The sequence below is a fragment of the Lepus europaeus genome, chromosome 2 (genome assembly GCF_033115175.1).
Source record: "Lepus europaeus isolate LE1 chromosome 2, mLepTim1.pri, whole genome shotgun sequence".
Taxonomy (NCBI): Eukaryota; Metazoa; Chordata; class Mammalia; order Lagomorpha; family Leporidae; genus Lepus; species Lepus europaeus.
The window spans coordinates 144,403,288-144,423,522 of record NC_084828.1 but is presented as its reverse complement, the minus strand read 5'-3'; the positions used below and the strand labels follow the sequence as shown (position 1 = coordinate 144,423,522).

The following is a 20,235-nucleotide window of genomic DNA, read 5'->3' as shown; positions in this document are numbered from 1 at the left end:
TATTTTACACAGTTGTGGTAAAATTCTTTAGACTTCATCGATTTGTAAAAGCTTACATTTCTGAAAAACTGGGATCAAGTGAGCAAGTTTTAAATCTTAATTTTCCAGTTGAGCTTTCCCTTATAGTAGTAACAAACAAGTTACATAACTTCCATCAAGGCCAAGTTTGATCGTTTTTGCTGATGTCTTTAGCTCTGAAGCACTGCTATTTCAATCCCTGTCTGCTAATTCCGAGTTTTAAAGTTGGTGGAATCTGGGCTTCAGGCTCCCCTTTCTTACCACAAGCCCATTCTGGCTCAATCCCCAGGCGAGCCTTTTCTCCTTCACGCGTAGTCAAGAGAGCTTCACCCCTTGCTCTGATAACTTTGCCTACAACAACCTTACAACTTAAAGGCTTGGCGTTCTTCTTCTTCTTTGAACTTGTTTGAATATTAGTATCCAAAACAGTCCCTTGCTGTCGTGTTCCTGTGTACCAGCAGTGAACAACATCTCCTGTTTGGGGAAAGTTGGTTTTACTGCTCCTTTTTTAGGATACATTCTGTGTATCTTGGTGGACTTTCATTTGGAGTCTCTTCAGCCTTGATTTCCTTGGGTTTATCTTCATTGAGCTTCACGTTCTTCACTTGCTCACTTTACTTAGATTTTCCGAACTCTTGAAATGCTTAAGACCCTTGAAACACTTACTTTCAAAAAGATGGTTACAGGCTGGAACCAAATGGTCCTTGTTAGCTGTCTAGGCTACATTTTTAATGTTTCCTAATAATTTATGTTCTACAAGAAACGAATCTGAACCATGATCCTGCAGAAACTTGACAATGTCCTTCCTGGTTAGTGGCTCACTGCGCAGCTTCTCCACGTCCCCACCATCTTCCTCTGCTCTCTCAGCTTGCATTCTGGGATTCATACTAGCAGTTCGTGTACTAGCTTCTTTATTTATACACACACACACACACAATATTATCAATAGAAGTAAATTTTTGTAATATTTATTTCCTTTTCCTGTATTCTTGAATTTACTGGAACTTACAAAACAGTATTGATGTTAATAGGAATAACTTTAGTTTTATATTCTTTGGAGTAACATGGCTGCTTGGTAGATAATTTTTATTATATTAGGAAACTTTCTTTTTTAAAAAAAAGATTATTCATTTATTTATTTAGAAATAGAGTTAGAGAGAGAGAGAGACAAACAGAAAGGTCTTCCTTTCACTGGTTCACTCCCCAAACAGCTGGATCCAAAGCCAGGATCCAGGAACTTCCTCTGGGTTGCCCATGTGGGTGCAGGGGCCCAAGCACTTGGGCCATCCTCCACTGCCTTCCTGGGCCATCAGTAGAGAGCTGGATCAGAAGATGGGCAGCCAGGACACGAACCATTTCCCATATGGATGCCAGTGCCACAGGCTCAGCCTACTATGCCACAGTGCTAGTCCCAGGAAGCTTTCTTATACTCCTAGATTCAACTATAGTTCTCATTAATAGTAGCTGTAAAATTGGGGCTGGCACCGTGGCTCACTTGGTTAATCCTACGCCTGCGGCGCCAGCACTCCAGGTTCTAGTCCCAGTTGGGGCGCTGGATTCTGTCCCGGTTGCTCCTCTTCCAGTCCAGCTCTCTGCTGTGGCCCGGGAAGGCAGTGGAGGATGGCCCAAGTGCTTGGACCCTGCACCTGCATGGGAGACCAGGAGGAAGCACCTGGCTCCTGGCTTTGGATCGGCACAGTGCCAGACATGGTGGCCATTTGGGGAGTGAACCAACGGAAGGAAGACCTTTCTCTCTGTCTCTCTCTTTCACTGTCTGTAACTCTACCTGTCAAATAAATAAATAAATCTTTAAAAAACAAGAAGAATAGCTGTTAAATTTTATCAACTGATTTTGAAAATGTATTGGAATTATATTTTCTCCACTAATTTGTTCATTAATCAATTACATTCATAAATTCCAGATGTAAGACCATGTTTTTCACTCCCAGAATAAACCTTATGCAGTTATAAAATATTTCTCTTCTGATGTACTTCTAGAGTCTAATAGGTAACATTTGATATAATATTTTTATCTTGAGGAAAAAGAGATTGGTCTTTAATGTATTTATTTTCCTCCCTTATATTATTTTATAAAGGTTTTGTTCTGTGGTTATATTCCTCTCATAAAATAAATTGGAAGAGCTTTCCCTCTCTACATGGTCTTGAATAGTTTTAAAAATACTGGAATTCCCTGATTATTAAAAATCATTAGACCTCAACTTTGAAACTACTGGCGGATCTTATCAGCTTTAGAATCTCTTTGTTTACAATTAATTTAATTTTCTTACTTCAAAATTGGTAGTTTGTGATTTACTATAAAATAAAACATTTTGAACTAATGCAAATATAACTACAATTTACCAAATTCATGGAATGCAGCTAAAACATTGCTTAGGGAGGGAAATTAATACCATTAAAAGCTTATATTAGGAAATCAGAAAAATCTGTTAAGAAATTAGAAAAAGAATAGAAAATACCAACTCAAAGCAGGCAGAGGAACAATAAAGAGAAGAAATCAATGGATTTGAAAACAGAAATATACTATAGAAAAAAATCAATGAAGCAAAAACAAAGTTTTTTTTTTTTTTTTTTTAATGGAAGCAGTAAGCCTCTAGCCAGTCTGCTGAAGACAAGAGAAAGCCAAAATCATTGATGCAGGAATAAAAGAAGGGATGTCACTGCCTATCTCACAGATATTAAAAATTTTAAAAACTTCACAACACACAATATTAGGAGAATACTACGAAAAGCCCTATGTCTATATATTTGACAAATAAGATTAAATTGACTAAGTTCTTGGGAGACACAAGTTATCAACACTCAAAGGGATAGAGAACTGAAAGTGTCTTATGTCTGTTAAAGCAATTAAAATTATAGCTACTATGCTTCCAACAAGAATAAACAAAAAAACTTCAAGCTCAGATAGTGTCTCCGGTAAATTTTACCAGTCGAGGTTGAAATAATACTATTTCTGTGCAACATCCTTCATAACACAGAAGAGACGAGAATACCTCCTAACTGATTTTGTGTGGCCAAAACCAGTCAAAGACAGTACAGGAAAAGAAGGCAGAAGACCTTGATCCTTTCGATGGTCCATTTTATGTGTCAACTTGACTGAAGTAAGGAATACCTAGAAACCCAAAAAAGCATCACTCTGGGTGGGCCTGTGAAAGCGTTTCCAAGTGAAATCCTTGGCGGGGAGTCTGAGTGAGCCAGTGGGGAAGGGAATCCAGCAGTGAGGTGGCTACCATCAATGACTAGCAGCTTGAAGAGAATGAACACAAAAGGGGAAATTGCTTCTCTCTCTCTCTCTCTCTCCTCTCTCTCTCTCTCTTTCTCCTCTCTCCTCTCTTCTCTCTCTCTCTCTCTCTCTCTCTCTCTCTCTCTCTCTTTCTCCTCTCTCTCTCCTCTCTCTCCTCTCTCTCTCTTTCCTCTCTCTCCCCTCTCTCTGCCCTCTCCCCTCTCTTCTCTCCCCTCTGCCCTCTCCCCTCTCCTCTCTCTCTCCACTAGAACACACTTGGCTTGCTTGAGTTCTGCCTTGGGCATCAGAACTCCAGACTTCCTGGCCTCTGGAGTCTGGGGCTTCTGTCGGTGGCGTCCGTGCAGGTGTGCAGTCTTACAGACTGGCACGGAAAGTTGCCCTCTGAGCTTCCCGCGCAGTTGTCTGGGCCGTGCTGCTGGAATCCCAGGTCTCCAGCCTGCAGAGGATCTGTTGCGAGATGGCTCAGCTTCCATAAATATGGGAGCCTCTTCCTCTAAGAAACCTCCTTTCTTACGTTTATATCTGTAGCCTACCAATTCTGTCCTTCCACAAAACACTGATTTTTTTTTTTTTTTTGACAGGCAGAGTTAGACAGTGAGAGAGAGAGAGACAGAGAGAAAGGTCTTCCTTTGCCACTGGTTCACCCCCCAAATGGCTGCCACGGCCAGCGCCCTGCGCCGATCTGAAGGCAGGAGCCAGGTGCTTCTCCTGGTCTCCCATGTGGGTGCAGGGCCCAAGCACTTGGGCCATCCTCCACTGTACTCCCAGACCACAGCATAGAGCTGGACTGGAAAAGGAGCAACTGGGACAGAACTGGCACCCCAGCCGGGACTAGAACCTGGGGTGCCGGCGCCACAGGTGGAGGATTAGCCAAGTGAGCCGTGGCGCCGGCCCAAAACCTTGATTTAACATGATTCCTCATCAATATAGATGCAAAATTCACCAGCAAAATATTAACAAATCAGATATTGCAATACCTAAAATGGATGACATATCACAATCAAACAAGCTTTATCTCTGATATGCATGTTTATTTCACTGCATCAACAGATGAAAGGGGAACAGTGACTATCTGAATAGAGAAAAACATGTTTAACAAAACCCATCATCAAGGGGTCAGCATTGTGGCATAGCAGGTAAAGCCACCGCCTGCAGTGCCGGCATCCCATATGGGTGCCGGTTTGAGTCTCAGCTGCTCCACTTCCCATCCATCTCTCTGCTATGGCCTGGGAAAGCAATGGAAGATGGCCCAAGTCCTTGGGCCCTTGCACCCACATGGGAGACCTGGACGAGGCGCCTGGCTCTTGGCTTGGGATCATCTCAGCTCTGGCCATTGCGGCCATCTGGGGAATGAATCAGCAGATGGAAGATCGCTCTCTCTCTCTCTCTCTCTGCCTCTACCTCTCTGTAAATTTGCCTTTCAAACTAAATAAATGAATCTTAAAAACACCTCATCATCTATTCATAATAAAGACTAATTAAACTTGGATAATAAAATTACAAAGAAAATAAAAGAAAACCTTTTCTATCTCAGAGTGCATTTTTCAGGATACAGGTTAAAAACTCAAATGTATTTCTAGCTGTAAACAATGAATAATTAAAATTTTTTTTAAAGATTTATTTTATTTATTTGAAAGGCAGAGCTATAGAGAGGCAGAGGCAGAGTGAGAGAGAGGGGTGGGGGTGGGGTCTTCCATCCGCTAGTTCACTCTCTAAATGGCCGCAATGGCCAGAGCTGAGCAGATCCAAAGCCAGAAGCTAGGAGCCTCCTCCAGGTCTCCCCACGTGGGTGCAGAGGCCCAAGGACCTGGACCATCCACTGCTTTCCCAGGCCATAGCAGAGAGCTGGATCGGAAGAAGAGCAGCTGGGACTAGAAATGGTGTCTACATGGGATGCCAGCACTTCAGGCCAGGGCTTTAACCCACTGTACCACAGCGCCAGTCCCAATAATTAGAATTTAAAATTTTAAAAAATATTATTTACAGTAGCACCATAAAAGAAAAATTCTTATGTATAAATGTAGTAAGTTACATTCAGTGTATCTACATTAAAAATCAGAAAATATTCATAAAGGAAATCAATGAAGACCTAAGTAAATGAAAAGATATACCAAATTCATGAATTGAAAATGTTAATATTGTTAAATTGTCAGTTTCCCCCAATTTGGCATGTAGTTTTAATGCAATTCCAATCAAAATACCAGCAAGATTTTATATAGCTATCTTTAAGGAGTTTATAAAATGTATACACAGAAAAATAGAGCTGAGGGGCTGGTGCTGTGATGCCAGCATCCCATAGGGGCACCGTTCTGAGTCCCAGCTGCCCCACTTCCAATCCAACTCCCTGCTAATGTGCCTGGGAAAGCAGTGGAAGACAGCCCAAGTCCTTGAGTCCCTGCACCCATATGGGAGACCTGGAAGAAGCTCCTGGATCCTGGCTCCAGATTGGCCCAGATCCAGCTGTTGTAGCAATTTGGGGAATGAACCAGTGGATGGAAGATCTCTCTCTCTCTCTCTTTCTTTCTATCTCTAACTCTGCCTTTCAAATAAATAAATAAATATTTTTTAAAAGAGTAGAGTTGAATGACCAAAGTAATCTTAAAAAAGAACAAGTTGGAGAACTCTGTAACTTCAAGATTTACTGTAGAGTTGTAGTAGTCAAACCTGTGTGGTATTGGTGAAGTGACACACCCACACACAGATCAATGGACTTGAAAAGAACCCACAAATAAACCTATACAAATATAGCCATCTGCTTTTAGACAATGGTACATAAGTGGTTTCTTGGGGGAGAAAATAATAAACAAAGAATGCCAAACACTTGGATATCCACAAGTAAAACAATAAACCTGACCTAAACCATACACTTTATATAAAAATGAATGCAAAATGGATCAACCTAAACACAAAAAGTAAAATTTTGTAACTTGAAGGGTACATCCTAGACAAACATGTTCATGATCTTGGTTTGACAAAGGGTTTTTAGATACAACAGCAAAAGCATAAAACACACAAAAAATTTCCTGTCAAAAGACAGGGAACTGACAGGACAAGCCGCAGGCTGAAAAAAAATTTCAAATTACACATCTCATGGAAGAGTGATAATCAGAATATATAAAGAACTCTCAAGATCCAAAAGTAAGTAAACAAATAATCCAATACTATATGAGCAAAACAATTAAATAGATCTTTATTCAAGAAGACATAGAGAGGCCAGTGCTGTGGCATAGTAGACTAAGCGTCTGCCTGCAGCATCCCATATGGGCACCAGTTCGTGTCCCAGCTGCTCCTCTTCTGATCTAGTTCTCTGCAATTGTCTGGGAAAGCAGTGAAAGATGACACAAATGCTTGAGCCCCTGCACCTGCCTGGGAGACCCAGAAGAAGCTCCTAGCTTCTGGCTTCTGGCTTCTGGCTTCTGGCTTCAGATCAGCCCAGCTCTGGCCATTGCAGCCATTTGGGGCGTGAACCAGCAGATGGAAGACTTTTCTCTCTGTCCCTCTCTCTGTCTGTAACTTTGCCTCTTAAATAAATAAATAAAATCTTTAAAAAAAAGATATAGAGATGGCAAATAAGCACACACAATGTTGCTAAACATTATCAGCCACCAGGTAAATACACATAAAAGCCACAGTGAGATACTACCACACATCTAGTAGAATAACTGAAAACAGAAAAACTGACAGTATAAATTACTGGCAAAGATCCAAAGCAACACTGCTGATAGATATGGAAAATGGTACAGCCACTTACGCTTACCATATACCCTAGGAATCATATGCCTTAGCATTTACCCAGTAAAATTAAAACTCATGAACACACAAGTTCTGCAAGCAAATGATTATACTAAATTTTTTTCTTTTTTTTTTATTTTTTTTTCAACTTTTATTTAATGAATATAAATTTCCAGTGTACACCTTATGGATTACAATGGCTTCCCCCTCCCATAACTTCCCTCCCACCCGCAACCCTCCCCTCTCCCGCTCCCTCTCCCCTTCCATTTGCATCAAGATTCATTTTCAATTCTCTTTATATACAGAAGATCAATTTAGTATAAAGATTTCAACAGTTTGCACCCATATAGAAACACAAAGTGAAACATACTGTTTGAGTACTAGTTATAGCATTAAATCACAATGTACAGCACATTAAGGACAGAGATCCCACATGAGGAGCAAGTGCACAGTGGCTGCTGTTGTTGACCCAACAAATTGACACTCTAGTTTATGGCGCCAGTAACCATCCTAGGCTGTCGTCATGAGTTGCCAAGGCTATGGAAGCCTTCCAAGTTTGCCGACTCTGATCATATTTAGACAAGGTCATAAAAGACAGAGTGAGGATAGTAACCAATGATCCTAAGAGTGGCATTTACCAGGTTTGAACAATTATACAGCATTAAGTGGGGAAGAGGACCATCAGTACACACAGGTTGGGAGTAGAGCCATTGGTGGTAGAGTAGAGGTTATGATTACAAAGGAATGAGGCCCAAGTGCACTAGACAGGGCCTAGAACAAAGGACAGAGTCATTATTAGAGGAGCTAAGAAAGGTGCTGTCTAAGCTACAAGTAATTTTTCTGATTGAGAGGGAAATAGAACCTGATAGAAGGGGCTTGATAATAATCTGGTGGGCTTTAGGCCTTGTAAATTCAGAGGCCCAGACCTATCTATCTCTTCACATGGGGTATATCCTAAGGGAGGTGTGAACCTCCTAGGGAAAGGCACTCTGTTGACTTTCATTACTTGGCTGGCCTGGGAGGAGAGCTGGCTAGGTAAAGGCAGGTGGCATCACTAACAAGAAATTTACAGTTCTGCCTGCAATGTTGCTGACCCTACTTGACCATCCCCTCAGCTGCAGTGGTCACTTTGGAAGTTGGGCTGAGTGAAGGGCTTTTCAGCTTAGAGCCAATAAGATCTGTGGCTCTGACCTGGGCATCCTTCGACTCCAGGGCAGGTCCATTTCCAGTGATGCAACTCTTGGCAGAGCTGCCAGGGCTCTTCACAAGCTGACTTCTGCTGAAGCCCAGGCTTACCACATTGAAAGCCACTGCAGTGGACTGGCCTGTTGGGTCTCCTTGAGGGCAGATCACTGTACAGATCAGCCATTAATAGGCCTGCCACCCATTGCTTCTGATGCCTAGCTTTCTTTTCCTCCTGGTTTGTGTTAAAGCAGACCAGAGGATGCAAGTCAAGGGAGTGCCCAAGTCCCATCTCTAATCTTCGGTGGCCTGAACTACAAGTCTATAGTCACAGGCATGTTCTGTAGTAGTTTTTCTAAGGTAGACAATGCCCATGAGGAAAATTATATTCTCACTTTAAAACTTTCTTTCCCTTTGGTCTGAAAGGGAGGTTTTTTCTACTTACTGTATACTTCGCTTATGGCGAAATGAATCTAGCTATGAGATTATTATTTAAGTTCTTATTTTGGCTATGCTATTGCAGAAAAATGTTAGCCATCTCTTTTATAAGGTCTAAAGATTAAATTGTGCATCCTACAGATTCCTTCATAATAGAATTAGTTTCCTACCTTGAAGAGAATAGAGAAATGAAAGAACAAGTTGGGCTTAGAATAGAGAAATGAGGGAGCAAGTCCTAGATCGCTTGCTGACAATAGCAATATCACATGAATACTTAGCAAACCATTTCAACCATTAGATAACAACTTAAGAAAACATTTACCAGAAGGTCCAATGCCTTCTATAAATTTTAAGAATCATGTGCCATTTAAAATAAAACTCTTAATAAAATTTTCCCATGTGGACATACAATATGTACACACATATAATATAGCATAATAGACCAATATAGCAATTTTAATAATAGTTTTTAAAATCTTTAACTCTTTTTGTAGATTGCCAATTGATTTGAATTGCTTTTTCTTTTTAGTAACCTCAGTTAACCATACTTTCTCTCAGTTGGTACTGTTAATACATTATCGGCTTCATCTGTTTACAGAGCCATCCCAAAGTACTGAATACAATAGAAGTGGCTGGATAAAGTCCATAGGAACCTATAGGAGGATAGCTAAACACAGAACCAACAACGCTTTAGTTTTTTGAGCAGCACATCATATATAACTGTGGATGACAAAAGACTTTAAGTTGCCATGTTTAAAATTATAAACTCATCAACCAACAAGAGGCACTTGCTTACTTCACAGTATTTTTGAAAGCACCTGTAGGATTTTACAAGTATTTAACCCTTTAGGCCTCTGGGGCTTTCTCATTAAGATAACTATCATGTCTAGTAACACAAAATCATTAGACTTTTTAATTCTCAAACATTTGTATTAATAGCATTTTCCATTATAGAAACTTAAAGTCTGGTACCACATCACATCTTGACAGTCCTTCTAATATAATCCAAATAGCCTGATTAGTTGGTGTCTCTATAAGATGAGAGACATAGGTCCTTCGATTTTTTCAGTTGGGCCCAAACTGGAAAAACCAAAGTCCAGGATTTACTGGAAATTTTAGAGACCAGATTGTTTGAAACTTTGATTTTTTGAATGCCTGTCAAGAATGCCAAGAAGGCTCAAAATCCAAAATATCTGGTTGAAATAAGATTTCTTAAAATCATGACATAACATAGACCAAATTTGATCATTGTTACAAGGTGATTATTCAAATTTTTGAAAAAAGCACATATTTAAATAACCCATAGCTCTTAATAAAAATTCAACTGTTTTTGAACAATTAGAATTTAACAGACATCAAGAGAACATAATAGATTACTTCAACACATTGCTTTAACAGAGCATCAGAGTTTAATTCTATGTCAAAGAGAAATTGAGCTTCCTGTGATCTTTTGCTGTGAGGTTTCCTTCCTTTACCTTCTTTCATATTGGTGACCATGTTTCTGTGTTTCTGTGTGTAACACATCTTTAAGCATCTTTTGCAGGGCAGGATGAGTGGCAACAAATTCTTTCAGTTTCTGTTTGCTATGAAAAGTCTTAATTTCACCTTCATTCACAAATGAGAGCTTTGCAGGATATAGTATTCTGGGCTGGCAGTTTTTCTCTCTTAGTACCTGGGCTATGTCTCGCCATTCCCTTCTAGCTTGTAGGGTTTCTGATGAGAAGTCTGCTGTGAGTCTAATTGGAGATCCTCTGAGAGTAATCTGACGTTTCTCTCTTGCACATTTTAGGATCTTTTCTTTATGTTTCACTGTGGTGAGTTTGATTACAACGTGTCATGGTGAGGATCTCTTTTGGTCATGTTTATTAGGGGTTCTATAAGCTTCCTGTACTAAGATGCCTCTGTCCTTCTCCAAACCTGGGAAATTTTCTGCTAGTATGTCACTGAAAATGCCTTCTAATCCTTTCTCCCTCTCCATGCCTTCAGGAACTCCTAGAACCCGAATGTTGGGTTTTTTAATAGTATCCTGTAGATTCCCGACAATATTTTTTAGATTTCTAATTTCTTCTTCTTTTCTTTGGTTTGCCTGTTTCCTTTCCTGTTCTCTGTCTTCTAATTCTGATATTCTCTCTTCTGCTCCGCCCATTCTGTTTTTAAGGCTCTCTAATGTGTTTGTCATTTGATCTATTGAATTCTTCATTTCATTATGATTTCTCGTCACTATCAGAGTTTCTTGTTCCACTAGTTGTTTCATTTCATTTTGATTCCTCCTTAATATTTCACTTTCACGAGAGAGATTTTCTATCTTGTCCATTAAGGATTTCTGTAGTTCAAGAATTTGTTTTTGAGAACTTCTTAATGTTTACTAAATTTTTTTTTCATAATCACCAAAAACTTAAAACTACTCAGGTGTCTTTCAACAAGTGAATGGACAAATCGTGGCACATCTACACAATGCAATACTATGCCACAAAACAAAGGAATGGACTAATGAGTCAGCTAATCATGTGGGTGGATCTTGAGCCCATTTTGTTGTGTGGAAGAAGTGAGAACCAAGATAGTATATGTTGAGTTATTCCATGCATATGATATTCCTGAAAAGGTAAAAGCAAAAAGGTTGAAGATTATTAGAGGTAGAAGGTGGTAAAAGTTGACTACAAATGAGTGGCATGAAGGAGTTTTTGGATCAATGGAAATTTTTTGTGCAGTATTGTGGTCAAGGATATATGGCTTTATACATTTGTCAAATCTCACAGAACTGCACATAACAAAGAGTGGATTCTATTATATGCAAATGTTTAAAGTTAACCAAGATGTTAGGGAAATCCAAGATGAAATGTAGGCTGTGATAAATGAATCTAGCTGTATCACAAATAAACAACGCAGCCACACTGAAGTGGATGAGACAAAATAAGAACTGACTGTAACTTTGTAAAAGAGCATTTCCACAGGATACTGATAAGGCTGAAGACAAAAATAATTCTATACTAACATTATACTCTAGCTGGTCAATTTGTCTCTCACAAGAGTATGGGTTAGTAATTCTAAAACTATTTTATATGAACCACAAATAGGCATAGATGTTCAATATTATTAGAAGACAGGTTTCTCACCGTTGAGGAAATAAGTTATATGCAATGAGGCTCTCTGATGCTGCACTGGTGCAGAAGGCTTTAATATGAACTCATGTTTCTTTTTTAAACAATCTGTGTGTATATATGGTGTGTATGTATATTGTGCATAGAGAAATAATTCAAAAAGTTTGGGGGAAAAATGGATTAAAAATAAGTTTATCTTGGAATAAAAGGTTTTTGAAATCCATGCATAGAGTGGCCTTAAAAAAATTCATGGAAAATGAATATTATGAAAAAACTATGCATGTATTTAAAAATCTTTTGCACCAAAATAATCTTATCCTTTAATGCCATTTTCCATAAGTTTCGTGAGAGAAAGATAGAGAGATCTTCCATCAGCTAGTTCACTTCCCAAATGGCCACAATAGCCGGAGCCGGGATTTAACAGCCAGGAGCCAGGAGCCTCTTCCGGGTCACCCAAACATAGGTTCAGAGGCCCAAAGACTTGGGCCATCTCTACTGCTTTCCCAGGCCATAGCAGAGAGCTGGATCAGAAGTGAGGCAGCATTGCAGGCGGTGACTTTAACTGCTATGCCACAGTGCCAGCCCCCTATTATTTATTTAAACATTGCTTCTTTTCCGTTTTTTTTTTTTCTTTCTTTCTTTTTTTTTTTTTTTTTTTTTTTTTACAGGCAGAGTAGACAGTGAGAGAGAGAGAGAGACAGAGAGAAAGGTCTTCCTTTGCCGTTGGTTCACCCCCCAATGGCCGCCATGGCCGGCGCACTGCACTGATCTGAATCCAGGAGCCAGGTGCTTCTCCTGGTCTCCCATGCAGGTGCAGGGCCCAAGCACTTGGGCCATCCTCCACTGCACTCCCGGGCCATAGCAGAGAGTTGGACTGGAAGAGGAGCAACCGGGACAGAATCCGGCGCTCCAACCGGGACTAGAAACCGGTGTGCTGGCGCCACAAGTGGAGGATTAGCCTATTGAGCCGTGGCGCCCGCCTGCTTCTTTTCCATTAATTAAAGTCTCCCCCTCTGACACTCTGATTTGATGTTTCTTGCTCCATCTCTCTGCCTCTCTACACTATACTCTGGATAATTTTTCAGGTTTGTCTTCCATTTATCCATTCTTTATTCAGCTCTGTCTAATTGACCTTTTAGACCATTTACTCATTAGTTTTAAATCTTAATTATTATATTTCTATTTTTGGTGGTTCTATTGGACTCCGTTTAAAATCTGCCCCCATATTTCTTCCTGGACTTTTCTTTGCTAGTGATAGGCTATATATCTACTTTGATTTCTTGAAATGTCTATGAATGTTTATACTAAAATATCTAATGTCTTTATGGTCTTATTTTGCTGTTTGTAGATTGAGTGAGGAATTTCTCAATCATAATTTGTTTCCTCTTGAGGATTTTTTTTAATTGTGAACTTAAGTTACTTAATTTTATACTGGGAAAATTATTTGAGGGCTGGGATTAAGGTGTGCTCTATGAAACAGAGAACTCTTTCAATAAATGCTTAGTTTTGGTCTTTTGACTCACACATGTGGTATAAATTTTGGTCCCAAATCCATCAGAACCAATTTACACTTACAAATTCTTGATAAAGATATAATTTTCTTTTCATTTGGAGATAAGGCTTCTTGTCTGTCTTTATAGGGTAATTCTTCCTTTCTTCTCCCCAACTTGCCTTTTTCTCTGAGTATCACTCTGTGGGATTCATTGACTTAGACAAAGGTGTCTGATTTAGGTTTCCAACTTACACTGGACTTGAAGCCTTGTCTGTTCTTTAGCACAATCCCTTGAAAAAAAACGAAAGCTCTAATTTTTGTCAAATAGGCAGACATTCCAGACATTCCATGGGCTCATTGCTCACTTACTTTTCTGGAGTGTTGCTTTGTTATTCATTTTGGTCTTGAGTATTTTCCATTTATTTTTTTACAGTTTAACTATGGAATAAACTTACATGTATTTAATCATTTTATCTAGCACTTTCAAGTATTTTGCACTAAATGAATTTTGAGAATATTTTATTCTATTATATTGCTAGAAATAGATGTTTCCATCACATTTAAATCTATCTTCAGTTGTTTCTCATATTTTGTGTCTACATACAGTTAACCTTTTATTTTTATTCATTTTTATGGGTTTCCAGTTCTCTAAAACAGATTGCAGCCCTTTAAATGAAGTGAGTTCCTTTCTGCTCATGGCCATAACCCTTTCTACCCGTGTCCACGCCTGCCATCAAATAATCCATCTGTTACAACTGGAAGAATATATGCTATGTTTTCCTTTAGGTACTTAAATGCTTACAAAATACCCTATGCTATGGCTGAAAAAGCAACAACAAGAAGTACGCATCTCTATATTAAAAACCTTTTCTCTTCCCTCACTCCATTTCCACTCTACCAGTGGCAGAGGGTCAGATCACACGTTCAGTGTGTGGGAAGAGCCAGAGATGGACTCTGAATGCCTGAGAAATCATGGCACCATTCCATAAAGCATAAACCCAGCTGCTGAGCATCGCCCAGGTGTTTCAGACGCTACGCTAAGCACAGGAGATACTACAGCAAAGGAGGCGGGGCCAATGCCTGGGTTGAAGCTGGAGCCAGTGCAGCAAAAAACACTAACCTGGGCCTGAACAAAGCCAGTCCACTTCTGGGCCCTGTCCTGCTGTGCCGCCAGTGAGCTTAGCTCCCAAGGACCCTCCTCTGTATCTTTTCCCCTCCCTACTATATAACCTAGATTCTGAAAATTCTAAGAACCTAACTCCCCATGAGAGTAAATAAAGTACACACAATAGCCAAACAAAGCTCAGTAAATCTTGCAATTTGGCTCTATGGAAGAGAAAATAGCTTTCTCCTAAGGAAAAGAGGAATTTGAAGTTATATTCATTAGAAAATGGGTGGCTGACATATTTTGTATTTTTGAGAAAGTCTGTTTAATATAACACACTGTCCAGTTTAAAAGAAGTGGTCCCTTATTAGAGATACGACTTATTCTTAGATAAAGCACTGATTTATGGCTCGCTGGGGTATATTTAATATTGCCACAAAATAAAAGGACACCCCAAACTATCAGCAGTGCCACAGCCTCTCATTCTGAAAAGGATCTGAGGCAGCAGAGACCCCTGGGTGTTAAATGTAATCTTTGCCTGGGATAAAAGCATGGGCAATTGCTGATCTTTCTAAAAAGATCTGTCTCTACCCGCGGCCTTCCTTCTCTCCCGTCTACCACAGTACAGTTCATCGTCAGATGGCTCAGAATCGAAAATTAACAGGAGAAATGGGTTGCGTTTGTGTCATCTAAAAAAAATCTGCAGCCACACAGGACTCCTTTTTAATGCCTGCTGGAGGGAAGTTCATCACTAAAACAAATAGAGCCTCGCTATGGTAATGGATAAATTTGACTAGAGAAATAATGGAAAACCTATAGAGAAAAAGGAAATATGTTTCCCCAATCTTACTGTTATCATCAATTGAATGAAATGTAGGACTGACTGCCAAAAATAGCTGCGTGAAAAGCTCACATAGCACCAGTTTCCAATTCTTAGAGTCAGAACGTACGTCTTTATTTCCGCGCTCTGAGATTTCATCCACTTCTATCTGTATGGATTCGATGTTGATGACTTCTGGAACTACAGCTTCTACGCTGACCTCTCACCTTCAGAGATCATCCCAATTCTGAGGCCGCTTAATTCTTTCCACTTGGATGCTCAGCAGTCACACCAGATTCAATAGGACCCAAATGCAGTGTTCCTCTTTCTCTTCACTTTCTTTCAAACTGAATTCCCTTCCAGCTTTGCCATCTCGCTCAAGGCCACCGGAACTATTCTGGTCTCCCTGCTGAGATATCTTTCCCTTCAGTCTTTTCATTCAGCCCCTCTCAGCCATGTGTCACAAATCACATCACTGTAGCTCTGAAATGGCTCTCGGATGTGCCCCGCACTCTCCATCCCTCTGCAAGCACCCTGGCTCAAACAACTTCCGCCCCCAATATGGCTTCTCAGCAGTTTCCTGGCTCCCTCCATTCCCATTGCACTGCCTCTTTGCTGTCTTCCTTCTAACTCCAAGAGCTTCTGTCTCCTTCCTCCAACATACAACCCTCCTTTCTCCAGAAGTAGCTTCGCTAAGTGCCTGCCTTCCTCACACCCATGACCACGCCTGCCTTTTTGCCCATTTTGCTTTCCTAGAAGGGACCCTCTCATTTCCCAATATCTGTCTGCCCACACCCAGCACATCTTTCAAATTCACCTGTGTAAATCTAGTTCAAAATTAGTTTCATTTATCATGTCTTTTAAAGGCAACAATTACTTAATTGACACAATGACCAGATTCAATTATTCTCCTCTTGCTACTCTACCCTGGCTCCAAACCAGCATATCTCAAGATGGTGAAACCATAATCCTTTACTTAGGGGTTGGGTAGAGTAATAAATTTATTTGAACAGAATTATGTGTTCTTTTCTTTCCTAAATCGCTCTGCAGAACAACTGGCCTGGGCACCCCCTATCATAGAGTTATGAAATGAACATTGCAGAAGCCTTCTGGGTTCCTGAACATGTGCCAGGAGCCTCTGTGGTTTAGTCCTAGAATTTCAACACTATGTGGGCACTTCAAAAAGTGCATGAAAAATGGAATTGAAACATGGGTTTGTTTTGGTGCAAAAAATTTGTGCAATCTATGTGTAGTTTTGTCATAATATGCATTTTCCATGAATTTTTAAAAAATATCTCATATGCATGGATTTCAAAAATCTGCTGCACTAACATAAACTTATCTTTTAGTTTTATTTCTGTGAAGTTTTTGAAGGACATTTGTATATTCTGAAGGTCTATGAAAACATATGCAAGAAGCCCAAACTCAAGAGTTCATTTTTGATTTGTTTTACTGGAAACCATGGAGGATATAATCTTGAAAACTGTAATAGTTTCCCATGCTTGCTATCGTGTTTTATACAACCTGAGAAAAAGCAGAACTTGTATCTCCATTGCAAACAGAAACTTACCCTAATTCTAGTCAGCATATTTGGAATGACTTCCTGGATAAACCAACATGCATACTTTTATGAGCATGTCAAGTTTTATACATTTAAAGCACCATTCATATATCAGTGATGGGACTTCAATGCTATGAATATAGTACAGTAATAGTTGATAATTATCCTACATTTTTCCACTCGAAAGCAATAACTTTTCCATGTTTGGAATCTGGGCTGCAGAAGCTGCAGAAGATGTTTTCCTCCAAAGGAAAGATGTCTTTGGGTGAAGACTTCAGTTCATCCCTGTGTGTTTCAGATCATGACTGGGTAACACAGCGTGGTGGCTGGAGTGAATAACATACTTACCAGTCAAAGCCAGGACCAAGGATTGAGAAAGCTGGCTTTGTTCTACCCTAACCACCCACCCCAGCATGTTACAAAACCTATGCCCATCACCACCTTCTTCTGTAAGAAATGTAGCTTCCCAAACTTACTGTGCTTGCAATAATTTTGATGAACATTCTTAGGACATGGCTACACAACAGAGGGCATTTGCCTGGACTAATGCCCACTGCAGATCCGCCAGGGGAAACTTGGAGAAGCAGCTGTGTTCTTTCTTCTCTCTTCCCTCTTGCTTACCTCAGTGTCTAACCTCAGTCACCCCCATCCCCTTCCTCCTGGATTTCTCCACTCCCATCTCATTACGCTCATCCTGGCATCATGCAGAGCGACTTAACTCCGCCCTGGCATCTGGGCTCTGAACTTCCCTTCTTCACTGTTCAGGTCATTTAACTTAGAAAGGGTCCTCCGATCACCAGGAAGCACTCCCGCCCACAAGGCAGGGGATTAGAAGTCATTTTAAATAGTTTTTTCTTAACTTACAAAGCCTTCCTTTATCATATCTGTCATATGCTGCAAGTGGACAGGGGTCAGTCTAGATGGTTTTAGCTTCCCATGGGTGCCCACACCTGGGCAGGTAGCATCTATGCTGCCTTTTCCAGCTGGATGCCCTGTGTGAGGGGAAGAGGCAGTGAGTAGAGGACAGAAGAAGAGAAAAAGGCTTGCATTTGATCTTTCAAAATACTTAAAAGTGGCAGATGAAGGAAAAAGGCATCGCTCCCCTAATGGTTCTGATAAGAAATGTAGAAAAGCCATGACGTTAGAGGTGAGCAGCAAGGCGATGCACCTTGGAGAGCGCAGGTTGTCCCACACTGAGAACAGCAGGAGCCTGTGCTATGGGCAGCATGGGGGGGACAGCAGAGGAAAACCTGCAGCCCCCCCCCCACAGCATCACGTTTAGCCCTGGCATGGGAGACTGGGACCCAGGCAGCCCGGGGCAGCCTCTTCCAGGTCACTATTTGGCCACCAGCATCCTCACATTTTATTTTGTTTCAGAAGTAGCTTTTGCATGAAAAGGCAAAGAGGAAAAAAAATGTAGGGAACTACAACAGACGCAGATCTCCAACCTCTCACCTTCGATGCTGGGGAGTTAGGTGGTCCTTCATTGATTTTGGAGAAGAGCAACTCGGTGAAATGCTTGTTCATACCTCATCAGGTAGTGTGAGACCCTATAATGATGCTGTACTGGGAAAAAAAGACAGATAATTCACTTCTGCAAATTATTTAATGTCCGGCATGCTTATTTCCACTTATTCCATATAGTTTCTTACCTCTCTTATCTTTATTTTAGTCATGACATTTAGAACTCTTGGGGATTTTTTTTTTTTTTTGGTATCTAAAGTGTCTGAAAAATTTCATAAGTAAGTATATCCATTAAAACTAAATAAAGTATAATAAACATACACACAGAATTAGGTCGTGGTCCCTGCTCCAGGAAACTTGCAGTCGCCTAAGCAACAGGGCATATTTGAAGCGCACTGATTAGGTAAATACGAGTTACACGGAGCCCTACAAGCAGGCTTCAGAGAAGAGGGAGCTTTGCAAACACAGAAATGGAGGCTGATAAGAGCGTGAGAAAGAGCATGCCAGGCAGGAAAAGAGCGTGGCTGGTTTGAAGAACTGGGGGCGGACGAGTGGAACGGAGCCCCAGAAGGAGGTGGCAGGTGGTGGCGTTACGCGGGCTATGAGCGTGCTAACTGGTACAGGAATCAGAGCGTGGCCCGGTGACCACCTGAAGGAGGGAGGAACATCAGGTGCCATTCCTTAGCTGAGGTAGCAGCTACGTGCTTGTCCCCCTCTTGTGCACTGCATCGGGCTCTTCTGTTGTTTTAGAAGACACTGCCCCAGGATTAGTTGCTCTTAACTGGCAACTAGCTGAAAACATCGGCTGGCTGGTTAGTTTGCTCCACTGCCAACTTCCTTATAAGTCCAGATCCATCTTTCAACAGTGGATCCATTCACCCTGGTTTAATCACTTCCTCTACATTTACAAAGTACTTCTTCTCTGTTGTCATTGCTGTTAGACCATCTATACATGGTATTATTCACAGTTGATCAAATGCAAGAACACTCCCATGAGAAACGGAAGGGCAGGGACCTGGTCAGGGATGAAATTGCTGCACGGAATAGTCCCAGTGAGAGCATCTGGGGCTCCTTACGATGACTGCATCGGTTACAACATTCCCGATGCCTCAAAGGTGTGAAGTTGCTTATTTTAGAAAGGTGATTTGACATCAAAAGGTTCTCCATATATTGCATTATCAAATAGAATGAGTTATAGTAAAAAGGCAATGTTGAGGTGGAGTAAGAGGAGGAAAAGAGAAGTTTATGTTTTAAAAGGTGGGAAATTTTACAGAGGCAAGAAGAAAGTAGGAAATTGAAATACAAAATCCACTTTGAATGACCTGAGAGAAGGGAACCTTATCGTAACTGCAAAAACAATATGAAAGCCATGTGAAGCAAATGTGGATGTAGAGAGATACCAGGGGCCGGCGCTGTGGTGTAGCTGGTAAAGCCGCCGCCTGCAGTGCCTGCATCCCATATGGACATAGGTTCAAGACCCAGCTGCTCCATTTCTGATCTGGCTGTCTGCTATGTCCTGGGAAAGCAACCGAATATGGCCCAAGTGCTTGGTCCCCTGCATCCATGTGGGAGATCTGGAGGAAGCTCTTGGCTTCCGGTTTCGGATTAGCCCAGTTCCAGCCATTGTGGCCATTTGGGGAGTGAACCAGTGGATGGAAGACCTCTCCCTCTCTCTCTGCCTCTACTTATCTCTCTGTGTAGCTCTGACTTTCAAATAAATAAATAAACCTTTAAAAAAAAGACACCAAGAGTGGATTGTGATGGCTCTTGGCTTCAGAAAGAACTGCCAGGCCCATTTCCCCAAGATAGGTGCACACCGTGTGCGGGTGGCTAGCCCATGCCGGGAACACTGAGAATCAGCACGCCAAGTGCTGCCCGGGCTTTCCCGAGTCAGTTCTCAGGGAGGGAAAGGATCATATAGACAAGATGTATCTGCAAGGAGCAAATTGTCAGTGTGGACAGGTCAACGAGCAACTCAGCAGGCGGGCAGTACCAGCCTCAACCGGTGGGAAGCGGTAAAGGGCAAGGGGCGCTCAGGCCCATCTCGGCCTCCAGGGGGCGCT

The 20,235-nt window shown here is 41.1% G+C and overlaps 1 pseudogene; it reads right to left on the bottom strand.

Moving 5' to 3' along the window:
• Positions 1 to 205: 205 nt before the first annotated feature.
• Positions 206 to 904, bottom strand: LOC133751979 (peptidyl-prolyl cis-trans isomerase FKBP3-like; annotated as a pseudogene).
• Positions 905 to 20,235: the final 19,331 nt, after the last annotated feature.